This window comes from Halichoeres trimaculatus, unplaced genomic scaffold (assembly GCF_033239565.1).
Source record: "Halichoeres trimaculatus isolate MK-OKI-2021-1 unplaced genomic scaffold, fHalTri1.1 fHalTri1_scaffold_23, whole genome shotgun sequence".
Lineage (NCBI taxonomy): Eukaryota > Metazoa > Chordata > Actinopteri > Labriformes > Labridae > Halichoeres > Halichoeres trimaculatus.
Genome location: NW_027437201.1, coordinates 17,983,314 through 17,996,009, shown reverse-complemented (window position 1 = coordinate 17,996,009; position 12,696 = coordinate 17,983,314). Strand labels below are relative to the sequence as shown.

The window sequence follows — 12,696 nt, the reverse complement described above, 5'->3', positions numbered from 1 at the left end:
TTTGACCACAGCCCATCTGGAATGACTGGGGAGATGGATTTTTTGACCTATACTGCAGCCAGCCACCAGGGGGAGCAGTTTTGTGGCGACCTCACTTCGAGCCGTGCAAGATGACGTCCATTTTTTTTTTTTCAGTCTACGTATGTAACTTCTGAATATCCCAACATTCGCCTTTCATGGTGTATGCAATGAATGCAGCTTATCTGTCCAATCACTCATGAAACCCGTCACTCTGGTCTGACATTGGTGTAGCTATTATTGGCTTTAGCTATCGATATAGCTGTGTTAGGTAGACCATTACAACAAGCGGTTTCAAAATAAAACCAACAATTCAAAACATGGCTAATATTAGCATGAAGTTGCAAAGATTTGGATATCTGATAAAAAAATATGGATATGGGAAATTTGTTGTACCTGATAGTTTCAAGTGAGGTCTCAGTTTGTCTTCGATTCAAGAGCTGCGTAGCCTTTCCCCTTAGCCCTGTCTCTAAGATAAGGCCTAAGAGGTAGAGTGGGATTGGCCCTTAACCTTGGTCTAGGCTATGGTTCCTACTCAATATGTTGCTTTTATTTCCTGGTTAAAGAGCAACTTGAGAAACTATCGGGGAGTTGAAGCTGCGAGATGTTGTTAAGGGAAATATTGAGCTGAACTTAAAACTGTCGAGGAATGGGAGGAGCATCAGTGAGCTCAACCATTTTTGGAAAAGCATAAGACGCAGTTCGACCCTTCTCTTCTGCACCATTCAAACATTTCCAGTTTGATACACTGAGCACTATCACAGGTATTAGTAGTAGCTGCTCTGTGACACAGCACAAAGCAGAGGCAGCATCCATCCAGCTGGCCGCCCTCCCAGAGCCCAGTGTGAGACACTGATTACTGGCCACTAATAGATCTCGATCCCTGACTCATCCCGTCCCACTGTTCACTCAATGATACCAATTACTCACCTTCAGGACGTGTCCTACACTCAGAGCAGCCAAAAATATCACTTTCTAATTACCAGAACTTCCTCTCTGAGTCTGAATTGATGTCTCCTCTCAGCTCAGGTTTTGTCCTGTCGGCGGCTGCGAGGTGAGGAGCGAGGTGAGGAGCGAGGTGAGGAGCGGGTGAGGCCGAGTGCTGCAGTAGGAGCAGTAATTTAGAGGTGGAACTTGGCAAAGAGGCATGTGTATGAGCTGCAGGGTCTTCAGGGGATGGATTCAATCATACCTCTGTGATGGAAGGTGGCCGCTTGATAACCTCAGCTGCACACCTGCGCTCACCTGCCGCCCCTCTTTCATCTAACATCCTCAGCATGCAGCCTCTCATCCCAAGTTTAGCAGCACCGGGGACAGACTGCATCCTGAGTGTTGGTAAATTGATGCTCTGAGCGTCCCGCAGCTTCACACTCAGGCCAGAGCGAGCTGATCTGAGTGAAGTTTTCTGTAAAAGTTACAGGCAGGGCTCAGACTCACTGAGCGAGCTGCGGAGATGCAGAAAAAGACAGTTAGAGGATCAGAGGGAAGGAGCTGGAGTCTCAGCTGTCCCCCCTTCTCATCATGAAGGCTCCATCCTAAATTATTATTCTCTTTGAAGATGCAGCATCACATTTAAGATCTTCTCTCGACCGTCTTCCCTGTGATGTTCGGAAATCTGCCGGCTGGCTCGTTCTCAGGATAACGAGTCACTTTTTGGCTGAAATCTTTCAAGATGACACCCAATAGAAAGTGTCTCCATGTGCGCGAGGCTACTGTTGATACAGAGATAAATGTCAATGTTTACTGACCGTGTAACCGCATCAGCAGTGGATAAATGTCACACAGATACATCACGTGGGGGTGTTTGAGCTATAAATGTACCTGGCTTTATTACAGCTATCATTCCTCTTTTCATCCGACTGTCAGCACCGAAACAGACGCATACATGCAGCAAATCACTCATAACAGCTTTCTACTCTTTGCTCTGGCTGTTTCTGCTTATTTAAATCTATTATCCATGAAGGAAACTTAATTAAAAGAAGAAGAAAAAGCAGGTGCAGAGGTTCAGATTGACTTATGACTACAAGCAATAAAAACAGACACTAGATAAAGATCATCAGTCAATTTTTGCTCATATTTGGGATTTCAAATTTGGATTTTCAAGCTCTCACCTGCTGAGTCCTGTGATTTGTAAAACATATTCCTCTGAATTGTGAATTCGAGCGTTGGTAGCAGTATCTCCCCTGATTTTCATAATCATCCCATCCCTACTGAGATGATCTCCAGCTCTTTATGTAAAGCCATAATCACAACACGTGTCCATGTGTCTAATTCGTTGAAGTGCCTGAAAAAACTTGGTACTTCATTGTCAGCCCGCGCTGAGCTTTGGAAGAGCTGCCAACTGGCATTGTTAGAAAGCTAATGAGCTAAAGCTGGGGCTCTTTAAAGTGATTTTATGCCAATGACATGTGTATCTGTTCTGTTACAAAATCAAAATTTTAGAAACATTTCCCAAGTTAAATTCCTTGGCTAATCTGTGTTGGTATCAGCTTTGCTTTCACTTGGTTGTTGTTTGTAATCTGGAAGAATTAAAAAATGAATAACAGGAAAAGTATCAAAATGATGTTATTTAATGTCAGGCAGGAATGTAGGTATTCTGCGTAAACAATTGAGCATGTTTTCAAACCACTCTGATGTCTCCATCCCTGCATCCTCGCTCTGCTAATGCTTCATGTATGATAGCCTCAAGCACATGTTTCCACTGTAGGCCTGATGGTTATTTATAACCTGTTTGACTCTCTGTCTGTTTTCTCATGATGTGACATAACAAGACGTAGATGTGGTTTCATAAAGGATGCGTAGTGAGCGTTAAAACGGAGACAGAGTCAGAGGGATAAAGAAGGCAGCAGAGGACGTTTAGTTTCCATGGTGCAGTGATATTTATCAGGGGACCAGTTAGTCTGCTGCACACACTGCACTGGACTCATAGTGATTTAGGATATCTGATCCTTCTGGTCTAACAAATAATCGAATCTCTCACAAATGCACCAAATAATTTGGTCTTAACAGATAAAAAACTTAAAGTCTGAAGATTCACCTGTCAGTTACAATCCTCTTGGGACTTAATAAATGATCCTGAAAAAGTTTCTCTGCTAGATATGCCTGATCGTAATCCACACTTTAAAATGAGATTATCAGCACCGATAGAGATTATTCCTGAATGCTATTTCTCAGCTTCTTGATCAGGTCGGACAGGACTGGAATGATTTATGGCACAACAAAGTCTCTTTGACAACAACACGCTGGCTGATGAAGTTTAGTAGTGAGAAGAGAGATCTGTGTTTTCCTCTGCTGTAAAATTTTGTAGTGATGGTGGACACTGGAGCCTAATTGTCAGACAGGAAAGGACAGAAGAGCAGAAGAAAGCTAAATAGAAAAGAATAGAATAGAATAAAATATTCTTTTATTGATCCCCCATGGGGGAATGTTTTTTGTCACAGCAGCTGCAGTAAATTCAATAGCAAAAAGAAATAGAATAATAAAAAAACATGAAGTTACAAATTAGTAGCAAACATTGTAAAGTAGAAAATAGAGAAAAAAACGATAAATATTTCTATTTACATATTTACATTAAGACAAATAAACAAATGAATAAACAGGAGAGTGACAGAGCATGAGCTTAAGGCTAAAACATAGGTTAAAGGCTAAGGCTAAAAGCTAAGGCTAAAGGCTGTAACACAGGCTAAAGGCTAAAACAGGAGCTTAAGACTAAAACACAAGCTAAAGACAAAAAAACAGACTAAAGGCTAAAACACGAGCTAATGGCTGAAATAGGAGCTTAAGGCTAAAACACAGGCTAATCTGTTTGTGATAATGTTCATTCCAACCCACAGTCAGCAGTTATTCTGCAGTGATCTGTCCAAACTTTAGAGTCTATCAATAAAATGAAGAGTGAGGTTACGTTAGCTCTGCTTGGTGAGGTTGGAGTTGGTAGATGAGCTCTAGTAGGACAAAACCAGGATTCACTAACGTTACACTTTACAGACACGTCTCAGAGCACTGGGCTGTGAGTAGAGCTAAATATAGCTGGCTACTAAACTACGGTACAAACTGACAAAGTTTGTTTGTTGTCATGTTTCAAACCATAGCTTCACATAACTGTATACTGTAAAAAGTTGTCTCGAGCAAAGAGAAGTAGAGTTAAAAAGAAGATGTGATCTTCATTCATTTCCAAAACAAACATGTCTTATTAAAAGTCATGTCTTCACGACAGTGTGCGAACAATTAACACCTCCCTTATTTTTCAGGAGTTATTACTCAAAAGTGCTGGTGCAGAAGTAAAAAAAAAATATCAATGCAGAGTTTAAATCACTCTGACGCATCTCAATCAGGGAGATCATTTTCTTGTGCCTGTTCCCTTTGTCTTGTCACCTTGTTAAACATTAGTGAAGTGATGTGTGCAGTTACACGCTGATGCCTGCGTTCACTTTTTCATCCACCTTGGGTAACGTCTGTGAGGTGTTTTGTTTTCACAAACAAGAAATCTATATTCAAGCACTGATGTGTGATGATTTAACACTGATGGAGTTTCATTGCTGGTGTCGTGTAACTTATTTAGGGAATGCTGCTTTATTAGCATCTGTCGATATGATCCGTGAAGGCTAGCATTGTTTAGAGGCACAAATGCAGCCATTAGAGCTGTGAATCTCATGACTTTAAAGCCAAAATAGAGGATGTGTAAAAGTTAAGGAAATGCAGATGTTACTGAGAAAGTTTTGACCCTTTTAATTCCTGCACCTTTCTTCTATCCCTGATAAAGAGTGCACAAATTTTACAGACTCTTTTTCATTAAGATATGTTTTATTAAACTCTCCTGTGCTCCGTTCTCTCAAAGGTCAGACCTGTCAGAGTGGTTTACCGTGGGTCAGCTGCACAAATCTGTTTGTCAAAGGTCAAAAAAGCAAAATTTGTTGAAAGCAAAACCGTTCATGCAGACGCCCCTAACTTCAGCGTCATTCAACCATTGTTTGAGACTTTGAGAACAAAGTTTCTGTAAATAAAGCACAAGAATACATCAACATATAGACAAAGGAAAGAGGCTGATGTGCAGAGATTTGATCTGAAAGTGTTGCCTCTTTAATATTCAGCTCAGATCCTTACGAGGAAAAAGGAGAAATGTCTACAGAGGAGAACAAATATGAGAAACTCCTCGTACAAGTTCACAGTGAGTGGAGCTAAAACTGAGCTGTGTGAAAACATTTGTTGAGTTTTCCAACTTTGTCTCTGTGTTCCTCCCTCCCTGTCTACCCTTGATGTTTGCTCATCTCAGGATCAGTCAGAGCAGCGTTGCCTGAGGCTCCACAGAGTCAACATGTGGAAGGTCAAGCGTCCTTCAGGCCCGGTTACACCGCTGTGGGCTGAAGATTGACGAGTGATTGTGCTCTGCTGCTGAACGGAGCCGGACGGTCTGATGTTTGCTCTCTGTGCAGCCTCACTGCTCTGATCTGGACCCAGTATGTGAGATATATCAGAGAATATCTGCGGCACTTTGAGACACTCCATCACTTTTTTATCAATCTTCCCTCGCCTGTGAATGAATCATGAAGCACTCTCTGATGTGGAAATTGAACTCGCGGTCAAAGAGAGCAATGGAGGCTTCTGTTCTTGTTCGACATGGTGCAAACTTTGTTCTCACGCAGCAGGGATCCTTCGGGTTGTAAAAGGCGTAATCACTGACATTTTAATTCTGTTCTCTGAGAGCAAAATGGGATAAACCATTTCTTTAAAATTAGATGGTGATACCCAAAGTAAAGGCTTTCCTGAGCCAATCAGCAGCTCTTTTTCAGCTCCACAATTGCTCACTGTGATCCTGAACGCCTCCCTGCCGGCAACAGTTTGAAGGAATCTTGAATGCAGCGAAGGCAGACCTCGTTCCAAATATAGCCCACCCAGCGTTCTCGTTCAGATCTTGTTTGGGTTTTATTTTAATTTTCCAGAGCCCTGGAGAGCTGGATATTATAATTTGCGGATGGAGGAGCACCGTTTTTTTTTTCTCTCACTCATTCCTTTTACAGTGCTTCCCTCTGTAATTAATGAAGCCTGATGAAGAGGGGAGGTCTGACTGAAAAGGAAAAAGGTCTGACTTAGACGAGGAGTCAGTGCAGCTGGTTGACGTTGGAGCTCAGAGGATGATGAAAAAATATCAGAAAAAGATCGCAACAATGAGTCAGAGAGGAAGTCATTGGGAAATACCAAGCTGCAACCTTCTGTGATCATGGCACACAGTTTTAAAGTGAGTGATAAGATATAGTTAACTACACAAAAGGTTGTTTGAATAAGTTTCATCAATAGCCTGAAACCAAAGCCTCTGTTTCTGAACACTTTTTTGAAGAGGAAGAGGAAAAAAAAAGCTAAGATGCTACATTAGCTTGCTCCCTCTTAAACCCGCCTGCTCTCCGTTCTCTCAAAGGTCACATCTGTCAGGACGGCTTACTTCAGGTCAACGGCACAAAATCTGCCGGTCAAAGTTCAGAGAAGCTGAAATAATATCCAGAAAGTACACACAGATTTACCCGTCTGCTGTTGTATTGTACTTTTCCACTGGAACAGAAAAGATGCTGCAGATTTTCACTGGATTTAAAGCCTAAAGATTTATAATAAAAATTTGTTTCATTGTTATTTTTGATGCATTATTTATTAATCAAATAAGAAAATCATTCCAAAGTCTCTATTCCCCAGGAGAATGACTTAGAAATAAATCGTTTTGTGGCAGAAGATGCATGTTGACAAGCTACTGAATCATTACATGCATGTATCAGCCTCAGGTGAAGCCAGTGTGCAAAGAACTGCAGTTCCTCAAGTGTCCACTTGAGGCTTCAAAAGCCAAAAAACCTATTAGTGCACATATCAAATTGTCAATTTTTGCAGGGATACTTTTGATATCTGACCTTCATATCAAGGTTTTGTGTTATTGTGGCTGTTACCTTTGTGACTATGATATCTCCAGCTAAGCTGAAAGTCAGTTGGAGTCAGAATTACCAACATAACATGTACAAGAGGAATGACAGCATAACTTCTTCCTTAAAGTACAGGAAGCATCACTACAGGTCAGGCAGTATTTAAAGAGAAGTGTTAAACGTGTATTATTTATCCACAGAAATCATCAGCAGTGTCCTCTCCTCCTGCAGCCTCGCTCCAAAAACCCAACTGGTCGAAACCTCAGGAAGAAATAATTTCCAGTAAATCTGAACGAAGCACAGACGAGAACAAATAATCAGACCTCGGTGTGATGAAACCATAAAACTAACAAACAGCCTCTGTCAAAACCTGGCCATCTAGAGGCATAGGTTGTCAACACACACTCTCTCTCAGACACACAAACACACAAGCTGGCACACTCACAGCCTTGTAATGAGAAACGTTTGGACGTGGCCTTGAGCAGACTTTTGGAATGTGTCCCGGGCAGCTGATTTATGATATCTGTGGCACAATGACGATCAATCACGCGGTTTTTAGTCTCCCCTCAGCTCTAATGAACACAGAATAATGAATCACCGGGGGAGGCCGGCTCACACCTTCAGCCCGTTTGACTGACGGACAAACACACATTTTATTATGTTGAATTTTAACGACAAGATTGGTAACTAAATAATGCTGAAAATGGCAGATTTTAGTGCACTTGGTCTGAAAGCTTTGAGAAGTGAGGTGAATTAAAGCTTTTGGTCATTGTGGACTTTTGCTCCTCTAGTGCAGAAAAGATTTAATCTTGTTTTTAATCAGATCATCCTGTGTATGTGTTTGCGTACATGCACTTTGTTCCAGGTGTGTTCTGAGTGCCTTCTAGATGCATTAAGGTTGCATTCTGGATGTGTTCCATCTCACCTGGCTGCATTCGGAGTGTGTTCCAGATGCATTCCAGCTGTGTTTCAGCTAAATTCTGAGAGAATTCCAGATGCATGCTGTCTGCATTCTAGATGCATTCTGGCTAATTCCTTGGTGCATTCCAGAAGTGTTCTGGCTGCATTCCAGCTGTGTTCCAGGTGCATTTCAAATACGTCCCGTCTGCATAACAGATGTGTTCCAACTCAATCTGACTGTGTTCAGGGTGCATTCCAGGTGTGTTCCAGCTGCTTTCCAGCTGTGTTCCGGATGCATTCTGGTCGGCTTAGTGCTTAGCGCGGTTTATGAGTCCCAGATGTGTACATGCTGCATTCCAGCTTTTTCAGATGTGTTCCAGATGTGTACATGCTGCATTCCGGAACTGTTACAGCTGTGTTCCGGATGTGTTCTGGATGCACTCTGGATGTATTCCGGTAGAGCTCTGAATGTATTCCGACTTAGTTCTGAGTGAGTTCCAGATGTGTCCTGGCTGCATTCCAGCTGTTCCAGATGTCCCGGAACTTTAAGGCTGTGTTCTGGATGTGTTCCTAATGCGCTCCATCTGCATTCGAGACATGTTTCAGCAGCGTTCCAGATGCATTTTGACTCACTTCTGGCTCTGATCTACACTGCCTGTGTGATAAAGCTCCCATTTGTGCCAGAGGTTGGAACTGTGTTCAGGGTGCATTTTAGGTGTGTTCCAGTAGCTTTCCAGCTGTGTTCCGGATGCATTCTGGACGTATTCCTGCAGTATTCTAAATGCGTTCCAGCTGTGTTTCGAGTGAGTTTCAGATGTGTCCTGGCTGTATTCCTGCTGTTTCAGATGTGTTCCAGGTGTGTACATGCTGCATTCCGGAACTGTTACGGCTGTGTTCCGGATGCATTTTGGCTACACTCTGCACTTATTCCGGTTGTATTCTGACTACGTTCAAGCTGCAATCCGGCTTAGTTCTAAGTGAGTTCCAGATGTGTTCCATGCTGCATTCCGGAACATTACGGGTGTGTTCTGGATGTGTTCCAGATGCGTTCCATCTGCATTCGGAACGTATTCCAGGTGCATTCCAGATGCATTTTGACTCGCTTCTGGCTCAGATCTAGGCCGCCTGTGTGATAAGGTTCCTATCTGTGCCAGAAGTTGGCGCTGTGATGCTTCAATTCACAAAAAGCAGATCAAGTGGGACAGGAAGTTGTGTATGGAAACTACCTAAAAACTAGGGGTGGAAGTAAAAATCGTTATACGATATATCAGGTTTTTTTGTTTGGCAATATCAAAATCTTTTTTTTTTAAATTAAAATTCTTAATTTCAGTCTTTGTAAACTTGACTGAAAAAAAGTTACCATTTTTCTCCAGCAGAGGGTGAAATGTTTCTCTCTGACTCGCGTGATGTGCATTTTATGGGAAAATATGGCTCCTGATATAGTCCATAGACATTATCATCAATTAACTTTTTCACATGGCTTGGTGTGAAATAAACACCCCAAAATCAAAAAAAATGTTTAACAAGTGAAGAATCACAATTTAAATTAAATCAGCACCCCAAAAATCGTTAACGAATCTCAAGATAAGCTTATTGTCACCGCCCTACTAAAAACACCCAGTTAATCTCATCAGTATTTTTTTTTTCAGTTTGCTTAAACCTTAAACAAGCTTTTAGGTGCGGTGTAAAGATCTGAATTTACTTTAGGAGCCCTCAGATCTGCTTCTTGTGGCTTTCCTAGAGCATCATTAATGCATAACACAGCTGACATGTATGTTAATGAAGCTGCAATAACTCGTCTTCCTGATAGCGACAGCTTTAAAGTCAAAGATTCAACAGTGTGAGTAAAGTAAGATAATTATCAGACTATTCATCAGCTGGACTGGAAGTGCTGTAAGCAGCAGCAGAGCTGTAATAACAGAGGTGGTGCCAGGAGCAAGCTGGGAGGAGGTGGCAGCCCATTAACTACCAGCAGCAGCAGTAATGACATGTTGGAGTTCAGAAAAAGTAGAGCACATACAGCGCTGGAGCTGCTTTTACACATGGATGAGTAATGTCATGATTTCTGTTGTACTGTATGTGCCGGGCCGGGCTTTCTGTGTGCAGCGGGTGCCTCTGGTTGAACACACAGAGGAGATGAGATGAGACGTTACATGACAAAACACAAATAACAAATAACAGAGCTTCAGAGAGAGAGCTCATTGTTCGAACCTGTGAACTAAGACGGGAGCAGTGTTAGTGATGCTGACCCTGATCAAACATTTAAGTTAAGAAAAATCTGACATCACAACTAAGGCTTTGCAAAGACAAACAGTATATTAAACATTTTTTTTCTTGTTGAAGCAGTTGCTGGTTTGACTCCAGACAAAAGCCTTTTCTGCCGTTCTTCCTCACATTTCCTCTCTCCCCCCAGCTGTTCTGTCCAATAACTTCAAAATTCATCCAACACCAGATTACAAAGGCAGCGGGTGAACATTGGCTGTAACGGGCAGCTTCCACTGATGATCGCCTCTGTTTCTATGAATATAAATGACACATTTAGAGCGGGTGAAGGCTTGGCATGAATAAAGTTTAAAGTAGGACAGAAGTTCTTTACACGGTTGTTTTAAAGAGACCTTTGCTTTAAATCCCAGCAGGTATTGCTGCAGATGACCAGCCGAGCTTCTTTGTGCTGATAAAATATAGCATCTGTTTACACACACACACACACACACACCCCACCTCCGCACAGTGCAGGTTTGCTCAAGGCTTCACATAAATTAAACTGACAAGCTTCTGCGTGACTCCCAGTCTCCCCCAGTTTTCTAACACTTTCCTCTCCCCCGTTTTTCCTCCCATGGATACACAGCGGCATGCTGCTGCGCTCCTATTGGAAGATTTACATCAGGGACCAACTCAAACAGTCTCTGCTCCAAACAATTTACAGCTACAAATGCTGCTGTTGTCAGGCTGAATCTCTGGAGACGAAACATTTCAGATGCTCGGAAAGAAAAGGAGTGACTGAATGTTTTTCATACACCGTAGTTTTTTGAATAATAAAAGCTGACGTAATGCATTACTGTTACATGCCTTTAAAAACCTCTCCAGGTATTACAATATCTCTGTAGAAATGGTATACAAATGTTATTTTGTGTCTTGCTATCATGCAAGTAACGTGTAATTTATTCTTTAACTTCCTCCTGATGATTTTCTGCATCACAGACTTTCCTAACTGCAAGCTAATGAAGTTTCAGGTCTTGCTTCATTGCTTCTTTATTTGCCCAGCAGGCAGATCAGAGTCCTTAGTGTACAGATCAATAATGTATACACAGTCTATACACACTCTGTAATGTATAACCTGCATATATCGCAGAAGTGCAACAGGAGGAAAGTTGTGCTGATGAAACTGTGTGTGCCGTCTGAAGATGAGCTGCTTCTTGTTTGATTACAGCGCTGTGCAGATCTTAATGTTGTTTTCGATATGCATGATTGCTTTGGATCCAGCACACACTGAGAGATGTGTGTGGCTGAGTTTGATTTCCCGCCTCTGAAAGTTGGCCATCAGCTAATCAATTAAAGAGGCGCCACACTGTTTTGTGTTTGCTGCTTTCAGATTTAAGACGTGGTGTCACACTTTTTAATGTTCGACGAACAAGTATGACGTTAAAGCGTTGGAAGTTGATCCTTGACATAGATAAGTTTTAAACTGTGAGGTAACAGTGTGATGGAGGAATTTCAGGTTAAGACTGCAGGTTGTGAGTTTTGCCCAATTTATGACATCACAGATTGGTGAGACAACGACTTTTAATCCGTCTCTTTATAAAACATAGACGTAGACTTCACAGACGTCCCCCGTCTGTTTCTGAAACAGTAAATGAAGCACATTGGTTGTAGCAGCCATATTGGTAGTGGCAAGGGCTTCGAATACAGCTATAGGGTGCCCATCGGTCACGTGACCCTGAGCTGTGCCTCTAATTGGGTGAGCTTGCGATCTTATTATCCTCTGAACTGCAGAGTTGGAAAAAAATTCACCCCCCAATGCGTCGATAGTAAAATTAGCGACTCGGACAGGAGATGTTTTTTGAACCAGGCTGTAAATAGGTTAATTTCTGCTTTGAAAACAGCTTTTTTTGGCTTGGTGTGTGTTTGACTTCCGGTACTTCTGGAGCCAGCCTCAAGCTGACACTTGAGAAACAGCAGGTTTTAGCCCTTCTGCATTGTCTCATATTCTTAGATCGGCAGCTGCTGCTTGTTTCAAACAGAGAAACACTGATGGAAACTTTGAAGCATGGCAGCAGTGGAGGAGGGTTCAAGAGTGCTGGGTTATTAAGTGCTTGAAAGGGCCTTACAGGTGCTGAAATAAGGTTTTTCAAAGGTGACTTCTGTGTAGTTTTTGAGCATTAAATCATAAAAATCTTCCAACAAAGCTATCAGAAAAACAGTGTAAAGCCTGGTTAAAGCCTCACTTTAAATAATCTGTTTGCTTTGGATGTCAAAATCAGTTTCATAGAGCCACTCAAACAGAAAACAGAGCAACAACACTATTAGATTCTTTATTTTAGAAACTTTAGACTTTATTTTCCACAAACTAGTTTTTAAACTTGTGCTGTTTTATACCAAATGACATTTAGTGACATAAACTCTGATCTAATATCTTCATTTCCAGACGTCTAAATTAGATCAGTCTGACTTGAGATGTTTGTTTTAGTACTTTAAATGTCAGATAAGCTGCTTTTTTTCAGCTGTAATTTGTATTTCTGTTGTTTACCCCAGGATTAGATGCAGCAGACATACAGAAAAAGTCTTATCTGAATGTTTCCTCTGGTTTAGTACTCCACCTGTGAGTGCTCACCTTCTGCAAGTCTGCGCTGCTTTATGTCTCTCTGGTCACAAGGTGGCACTA

The 12,696-nt window shown here is 41.8% G+C and overlaps 1 protein-coding gene across 3 annotated transcripts in view; it reads left to right on the top strand.

Moving 5' to 3' along the window:
• Nucleotides 1–12,696, top strand: part of LOC141784802 (SRC kinase signaling inhibitor 1-like) — a 136,852-nt gene that overhangs the window by 36,366 nt on the left and 87,790 nt on the right. The window lies entirely within an intron of this gene.